Source organism: Lygodium microphyllum, chromosome 27 (genome assembly GCF_053477565.2).
Source record: "Lygodium microphyllum isolate KBCC chromosome 27, Lygodium_microphyllum_v1.1.10, whole genome shotgun sequence".
Lineage (NCBI taxonomy): Eukaryota > Viridiplantae > Streptophyta > Polypodiopsida > Schizaeales > Lygodiaceae > Lygodium > Lygodium microphyllum.
In genome coordinates this window covers 6514147-6523438 of record NC_141161.1, presented here as the reverse complement: position 1 = coordinate 6523438, position 9292 = coordinate 6514147, and positions in this window count along the sequence as shown.

The following is a 9292-nucleotide window of genomic DNA, read 5'->3' as shown; positions in this document are numbered from 1 at the left end:
GTGAACAAGTTCTAGGTTGAAACGAACCCCACTACAAGGGTACACACATATAGCGACGCTAAGTAGAGACTTTTTTTTAAACGTCGGTATCAACGTCGCTATTAGCATTGCTATCTGCGTCGCTAAAAACGTCGCTAAATAGCGACGTTAATAGCGACGACTTACTACGGTAACATTTTGCGAAAACCCGAATGTTTCTTTCAAACACTAATAGCACACGAGGAGAGGAGAGGAGAGGAGCGTCACCCACATGAAGAGGTCGTGGAAGAAGAAGAGAGCACGGCGGTATGCCCTGTTTTGGTTTCTTTACAATCTTTGTTTTGCTTTGCAATGTAGGTTAGAAAGTGTTGATTTCTCTTTGATCTTTGTGTTGCTTTGTGTTTCTTTGCAATGTAGGTTAGGAAGTATTGAAAGAGAGAGAAATGGAAGCGAGTGTTTTCAAATTTTTTCTTGTGTTGGTTTTTATTCTTTGCAACGTAGGTACGAAAATGTATGTGTGTGAGCATATTTTAGAGCCGACCTCAAAGATAGATAAGTTTAGAGCCGAACTCAAAGAGATAGGTACGAAAATTAAAAAAAAAAGACTTGAAATATATATAGTAGAGTGGTCCCAATATACAATATAGAATCGTTATTAAATTATAATTCCATTACATCGCAGTCAAGATGTCTAGCACTCACGACCAACATGGTGGTGATTGTGAGGCTTGGCTCAATCAACATGTCCCCTGTCCATGCACGCAATGCAAATTGGCCATTCGTCGGAAACATCGTTTGTCCATAGAGCATGTGCAACGGTATGGAGAGTTTCGAGTTGAGATAATCGACCAAGCAGTCTTGAATTACGAGATTGCAGTAAGTTCTCTCTCATTATTATATGACATGTAATTGATTTAAGTATAACAGTTTGGGGTTATCTTAGAAGTTAGCTCCTTAACATCCTTTACAAAGTCAAGTCCATGTCGATACATTGCAGTCTGCAGATCTCTTGTGTCCAGTAAGACGGGTTCGTCCGCACTCTATACAAATGTCGTCCGAGATAACTAACTGTCTCATAGAATGTGATAACTCTCAACCCCCTTCTATGGGTGAGAATGCTGGAGACATGGACAATCCTCCTACTTTTTTGGAGCCCGAGTTAGAGGACATGATCGAATCATTGCTTCCGATGGACTGAGAATCCCAAGATCCTTTAATTGCAGAGGTTGCCATTCCATTGTATGATGGGAGTCGGGTATCCCGCTTGAAGACACTTCTTGTATTGTTGAGCATACAAACAAAGTATGGATGGAGCGATGCGAGTGTGACAGAGTTATTCAGGTATATTATGATGTGTATGATTCCTTATTGAAAGCCATTAAAATGTGCTATGTAGTACTCTAATGACGTGCTTCATTGCAATTTGTAGAACGTTGAAATCTTACATTTTGCCTACCTAAACACGATGCCTGTCTTGTGATGATGCAAGACAAGTGCTGCGAAAGCTAGGCATGGATTATAATTGCATTCATGCTTGCCCCAATGATTGTGTTCTCTTTCGGGGAGAGTTTGAATTGTTGGGCACATGTTCCAAGTGCGGTGCGGACAGGTATTGAAATGACTTGCAAGGACGGACTATTCCGTAGAAGGTTTTGAGGCACTTTCCACTGATATCGCGTGTTCGTCACATTTTTTAGACCAAGAGTTTTGTAAAGTTGACTACATGGCATGCGGAAAATCGATCCACTGATGGTGTACAACATACACCAACTGACTCAGAAGCATGGCATCACATTGACGAGACTTTCCCTGACTTTGCAAAGGAGGCTAGGAATCTACGATTCAGTCTTGCCATGGATGGGGTAAATCCTTTTGGTTTACGTTCCATCTCCTATGGTGTATGGCCCATGGTCCTTGTTAACTACAATATACCGCCATGGCTTTCCACTAAGAAAGGACACCTTTTGCTCAGCTTGCTTGTGCCTAGATGATACAAAGTCAAGAATATGGATGTCTACCTCTCTCCACTGATTGATGAGCTAAAGGAGTTGTGGGAGTGAATTGTAGTGGAGGACATGAGCAAACATATTGGTAGGCGATCCGCAACTATAAGGGCAATTCTTATGTGGACCATGCATGACTTTCCAGGTTATGGAGAATTCTCTGGTAAAGCGTGTTTTCTTATTTTGCTAGTTTTCTTTGAGCGATGTTGGTGTTATGACATGCCTCATTGTACATGTGTGTTCTGCAGGGCTAGTCACATCAGGTTACCATGCATGTCCTCTGTGTGGACCAAGGTTGGATTCTCGTATGTCAAAATCTATGAAGAAGATGGTATTTGAGGGACATCAGGCTTTTTTGCCAGAGGGTCATGTCATGAGAGAAGGATTTCTTGGTCGCCCTCCAGCGAGAATGAACGCACTGAGCTGGTTTGATCGCAGGATGGTGGACCAAGACTCGCTTCCCAGTGAAATGCGACGCTTCTCAATTTTCTATGAGCTGACTTATTGGAAAAAACTGAAAATTAACCACCTTTTACATCCCATGCACATTTTTAAGAATGTGGGTAGCTTGCTATGGGACCACCTCACTGGGTAGCGAGACACACTAGGAGCGAGGATGGATTTGAAAGTAGTGGGAAAGATGGAACCATATTGGCCTGTAAGTGGCGTCAACGGTCGAGTGCAATTGTCGCACGCTCCTTGGGTTTTGTTTGGCAATGAAGTGCGACGAGTAAAGGAAAACATCAAGTCCTTTCGCACACTGACTGGCCTAATGCATTCTCTCAAGACAACATTCACAAAGGATGACCAACTGACAGGACTCAAATCCCATGATTGGCATAAGACGTTTCAGGTATGTACGGTATGAGGTTGAGTATGGCATGATTCTTCATATTAGATTTCAGAATCTCCATTTGTTTATACACAATATTAATTACATGGTTTTCACAGTTCGTATTGCCGATCGCAATCGGGGGTCTTTGACATCGGAGGTACGGACATCCATTTACAAATTGTCTGAGTTGGTTCAGTTTGTCTCCCAAAAAGAGATTCACACATCATCGATTGAATCTGCGAAATGCATGGCAGTAGAGACTGCTTGTCTTTTGGAGAAGTATCTTCCCACTAGCATGCTCACGATACAAACCCATCTTCTAGTGCATATTGTAGATGAATTACAGGTTGCAGGTCCAGTCCATTAGAGAGAACCCGCAAGTCAGTAAGGTTTAAATTTCAATATCTAGAGAGCTTGCACGCCACTAAGGTTCAAATTTCAATGTCCATGAGGTATATCGTATCATGGTCTTTGTTGAAGCCGATGAGGAAGGACAACCCCTAGGCCCTACTACTGGGCTGCCTGCTGCCTACTACCTAATGCCAACCCCTGTCCTGTGGGTTGCACGGTGGCACAACTTATTGCCAATAGAGATGAGGATGGGGGAGAAGGGAAAGCGAGCTACGACAGTGATCCATCATTCGAGGATGGGGAAGAAAGGTAGCAGGAGAGTGAATTGCTGCGACAACTTGGCAAGGTTTGTGGACGGGGAGAAGGGGGAGCCTGGAGGCCGAGGTAGGGGGAATCATCCATGATCCCACGATGATGAGAGAGCACGCAAGAGTAGGCTGCTAGGCTGTGCTTGAAGATAGGCCGACCCCTAAGGGTACAAGACGATGTGGCCCTTGGGGAACTGCGAAGTTGGATGTGCTGCAACCTGTGGTAGCAGGCCAAGGAGACAGAGCTTGCTGCCCATGGTTGGGGGCAGCAAGCCGCAGGAGGGATTCGTGAGGTTGGGGGGTAGCAAGCCACAGGAGGGACTCAGGAGGCACTGTGAGGCATGATGATTTGACCTATTACTTTGATTGTAATGGTCCAATCGTCCATGGAGAGAGAGAGAGAGAGAGATAAAGAGACACACAGAGAGAAAGAAAGAAAAGAAAGAAAAAGAAAGTTATATTAACGTCTTCTAAAGACCAAAACTGGCCTATGAGACAAACTGTGATACAACTGATGAGGTCCAGCTATCCAAAAAAAAAGTGCTGAATGAAAAGCTAAAAAATGGAAACTGAAAATACGGTGCTGTGAGTGTGATAAGTGTCATGTATGTGTATGTGCGTATGTAGCTCTGGTACTCCAGATAATGGCTACAAAAGGGGAACAAATGTCGGCTGTGATAGGGGAACAACTGTCGGCTGTGATAAAGTGGTGCGATGTGTATATGTAATAGATGCAGGGAGATATACTATCCTGGGATGTAGTAGCAGTGGTCGAAGTCGCTAATAGCAGGTGATCCCTCCTGGATGCAGGATGTGGTACATCGGCGGTGGAGAAAGAGCAAACTGGAGATCTGAGATCCAATGTGTCGAGTGTCATCGGATCTCAGTCTGCTGTCGATGTAGATCAAGAATCCTTTGGATCTCCTGTCGGTGTGGCTGTGGGGTCCGAAACCCACGGATCCTCGTGCGGCATCGGGTACGCTAATCCTCAGCCTGCTGTAGTATGAGCCGGGAGGTCTGGCTGGAATCCACCAAAAAGTTTGTGTGTGTGACATTTGTTACTTTGTGCATACTTAGTCGTTGCGTTTGCATTTTGTTCTGCGTGTGGCTTACATGTTTGTGTGTATATGAACCCTAGTTTTTCCATAAGTGTGTTTTCATTTATCGTCTCAAACCTGTGTGTGTGCTGGGAATTCGTTCCATTGTAAATAATATTATCTGTGTGCATTTATCTATGCGTGTGTGTGAATGAATGCTTGTATATCATGCGGAAAAGCGGCAAAGAGGGAAGGCAAGCAGTTATGCCTTCAGACTTTTCTATGGGACAGTTTAGATTCTTGAGAAAGCTCCTATTAGTGCATGGACATTGGAATTACCAAAGATTTCCCTACATGGTGTTGCATAATTTCTATTGCAATGCTGTGTTTGTCATGATGCTTTTCTGGTACATCTTACAAACAGCATTTTCTCCCTCATCTGTCATTTTTGATTGGAACCTAATGTTCTATTCTTTGATCTATACATCTGTTCCTACTGTTGTGGTTGGAATCATGGACAAGGACATTGATCACAAAGCATTGCTGAAATATCCTCCTCTCTATGGAGCTGGTCAAAGAGATGAAAATTACAACAATTTGCTCTTTTGGGTCACCATGCTGGATACTCTGTGGCAGAGTTTAGTACTCTTCTATGTTCCTTTCTTTACTTATCAAATAAGCACAGTTGACATCTGGAGCATGGGCAGCTTGTGGACAATGTTAATGGTTATATTAGTGAGCTTACATCTTGCAATGGACATTCAACAGTGGACATGGATCACACATTTAGTTATCTAGGGCTTAATACTGGCTACTTTTGGCTACCTTTTGATTCTTGATTCTGTGACACAAGATTATTTTCTTTCACACTATGAGGTTGTGTATAAGATGGTAACTTCATTCAGTTACTGGTATGATATTATCTTGATTATTGTTCTATCTCTACTGCCTCGATTTTGTGTCAAAGTTGTGGCGCAAAGAATCTGGCATTTCCAGCGATTAGTCTGGATTTAATCGATAGCTCCATGGATCTAGAAAAAGAGAACACACTCTGATAAAAAAAGAAAAGCATGGTCATCATTCTGGGGGTGAACTCTCTAAGGCTTAGGAGAGATGCACATGTAACAAAAGAAAAAGGAAGGCAACTGACAGGAAAAAGCTGGAAGCGGACAGAAGGACACACGAATTGGACGTTGCTACGAGCTGAACAACAAGAGAATCTCAAAGCTCATGAAAATCTTAAAGCATGCATTGTTGTCAGTAAATTATGCTGTTTCTTTAATGTGACGGCTGTAATATGAAGGCATGGAGTGTGTTAAGAGAGCTTTCACTCTAGGAAGAAGCATCACTTCAAAGCCGCGATGAACATAGCTGTTGGGAATCGAAGACTGTTAGACTGTACTCAATTTGTTCCATGATTCATACCTCATCTGTATCTGACAATTGCATTCCACTAACCATCTTGGATCATGCTCCTACAAAATAGCAAGAGCACAAGCGCTGATTACTGTGTTCTTTAGCGATCACATCAGCGTGCTCATTCTGATCACTTCATCAGAAGGAGACATATGGGGAAGTGCAGATTTGGAGAGATGGACATGATTCAGGGGAGCCCATGGATACAATGTATTTTATTGTGGATGTTAATCATGCTCTAAGGGCCATAAACTTGAAGGATTCAGTGCGTTATTTGAGAGAAGATGGTGCCATGGAAGAGCCTGGATCTTTGTCTGCAGTTAAAGAAGGTGGATGGTGACCTATCTTCTCTCTGTTGCTCAACAACAGACCCTTGAGTCTTGGATGCACAAAAGACAACCTCTGCAACCCTTGTGACCAGGACTCCGCAGAGATTTGCGCTTTAAGCCCAGAGGGATTTTGGCCCCATGACTCACCAGCTTTCCCACATAGAGTTTACCATTACTCTGTCTCTTGATCGGCTGTATCTGAAAAGCCATGGTGAGTGCTCCATCTATGTCTATGAATTGAAAAGATGGGGTTGCAACTCAGTCACAAAATGGGGAATTCAAAGAAAGCTAGCTGCTATATAGGAGTACCGCGACATAACTGAACTTACCTTGGTGGTATCAATGTAACTGATTGCTGGAGCTGAGCAAAAGAAGCTTTAACTTGGATGTAATAGACATTTATTTATTCACAATCCAGAGATTCAGCTCTCGTTTGTCCCTTTAAAAGGTGATGACACAAAGATGCAAGGATAGCAGACCAGGTGACTTCTTTTTCTGAGAACTAGTTACAGTTTGCCTTTAAAGCTGAAAAAGGAATAGAAATAGAAAAATAGAAGAGATATCTCCCAGCATCATCAACCATGGAGAAGAAGAAAGTTTTATAGAACCTAAGAATTTCAGCATTTTTGATCAATCTTGCTGCCATCATGGAAAAGGCTGATGAAACACTGCTACCTACTGTGTATAGAGAAAGTGGCATGGAACTTGGAGAAAGGCCTTTTTCCCTGGGCATTTAGAGTAATTCTTGAGCTTGAGATACGAGCTTGAGAGTTGAAATTTTCTACTTGAGATCAGGTGGCCTAAAACCAGTGGGCTGTTCAGATTTGATTTCATCTTGTATTTTGTAAACATCTTGGCAGTAATACAATTGTTACTTGGCATCATATTCGTCTTGATTATTTGCTTCGCTTGATCTTCCGTCTTGGAATTTCTCAAGGACCTTTGTGGTTGCGACTTTGTTTTCGAAAACCCTTTGACATCTTTGGTGAACCCGACGTGAAAGCATCGCATTAAAAAAATTTCAGGATGGGAGATACTTCAGCATCAATTTCAGCCCCTTCTACGATTCCTACTTTGTCCTCTACTTCAAATTCCATCATCGACTTCTACTTCAAGTACTTCTACGGATGATTTAAAGCAGATTTTGCAGAATATGTCTATGCATATGCAACTTCAAAATCAACAGACACAATTGTATATGCAGCAGCAGCAGCAATTACATCAACAACAGTTGTCTCAGCAAAGGCAACTATATTCAGAGCAAGAGAATGCAATCAACGCGACTAAGGCGATTGAAGCAGTTGAAAATGAAAAGAAGCTATTTGATGGCCATAATATATTGGCTTATTTGAAGACGTATGAGATCAAGATGGGATTTTTTGGAGTACTGACAGGACCTATGAGTAAATATTTTCTTCGCCTTGTCACACCCGCCTTGAGGGTAAAAGTGATTGATCTTTTCCTTCAAAATTCGCATTGGCAAGATTTTAAGAAGGCCCTGAAAGAGGAGTATTTTCTTGAAGACTTTGGGATGGCTACACGGTGGTCATTCTGAGAGTGGGTCTACATACCAAACAAAGGTCTAGCTGCTTTAGAATTGATACGAGAATTTGAAGAGAGGTATAGTCAGCTTGATGACATTGAACAAAGAGCATTGGATATTGAGAAAGTTGAGCTTTTCTTACAAGCTGTAGATCTTGCTCTTCAAGAAGAATTAGGAGCGCTTCTTGAGGATTGCACGAAGCCTATGGGTCTTAAAACAGATTGGCAAGATGCTCAAGATGTGATCTCGACTTTGACCAAGAGGCGGATATGGAAGACCCGCCTATAGAATGGATCTATGACACCGACATCATCTTCTGCTCCTATGTCTGCTTCTACCCCTATCATTTCTTCTCTTTCTCAGCCAATTACTTGGCCTATGCCAGTGCCTACTGTTTCTAATCCTCCTGTTCTTCCTGTTCCAAGATCGATCCCTGCTCCTTCTGCTACGAAATCATCTGCTCCTTTGGTTCCTTCCTCTCTTGATGACATAATCAAAGGCATAACGGATTTGACACTGGAGTCAGTTAAAGAAGAATTGGTGGAAAAATTAAAAGAGCAGTTTGCCTCGACCGCGCCTAGTATTTCTTCTAGTGCTCCTAGTGCACCTAGGAGAGATCGAAGATGTATTTGGTGTGATAGTACTGACCATCAGCATTGCAGGGATTGCGAATCTTTTCAAGATGCAAGGAAGAAGAATTTGGTATTTTGGGGACAAGATGGCAAGATCTGGTTGACTGAAACAGGAGCTCCGCTTGCTACCAATTTTGGGAAAGGCAGAATGAAGAAATTAGTAGATGACATGGCTGCGTGTACTTCTTATGTGGCAGCTAGAGGAGATGCCTCTGCATATGGAGTCTAGATTGAGAAAGGTTCAGAGAGTCAGTCAACATTATGGACCTATGCTATAGAGACGACGAACAAGGGGAAAATCCATCAGACTGTTTTGACTAGTGCAGGTTCTAACATCAGATCTGAGACAGGTTGGGATTCGCCTGTTGACAGGTACACTATTTATGCCTACTTCGCTAAGTCTCAGGGAGCAGATGTACTTGTCGAGGAGAAGCGTAAGAGAGATGAAGAGAATCGTTGGGATTCGCCTATTGACAAGTACACTATTTATGCCTACTTGGCTAAGTCTCAGGGAGCAGATGTACTTGTCGAGGAGAAGCGTAAGAGAGATGAAGAGAATCCAAATGCAGCTAAAAAGACTAGAGGGGGTGAGTTTGTTACTCCACCTACTGCAGGGCCATCTTCGAGACCATGGCCAAAACGACAAATGGAGGATGCTCAAAAGAAAGAAAAGAGGTAGGAACCTAGACAGAGAAAGCAGCCAGGATTTAGATTAATGTCTGATATTGAGACATCTACGAACACGAAGAAAATTTTTAATGACAAGATACTTGGCAGTGAGGTGACTTTTACTATTTCTGAGGTTTTGGGCATCTCGAAAAGAGAGTTTCAAGATCAATTCCAAGAAGTCCTGAAGAGA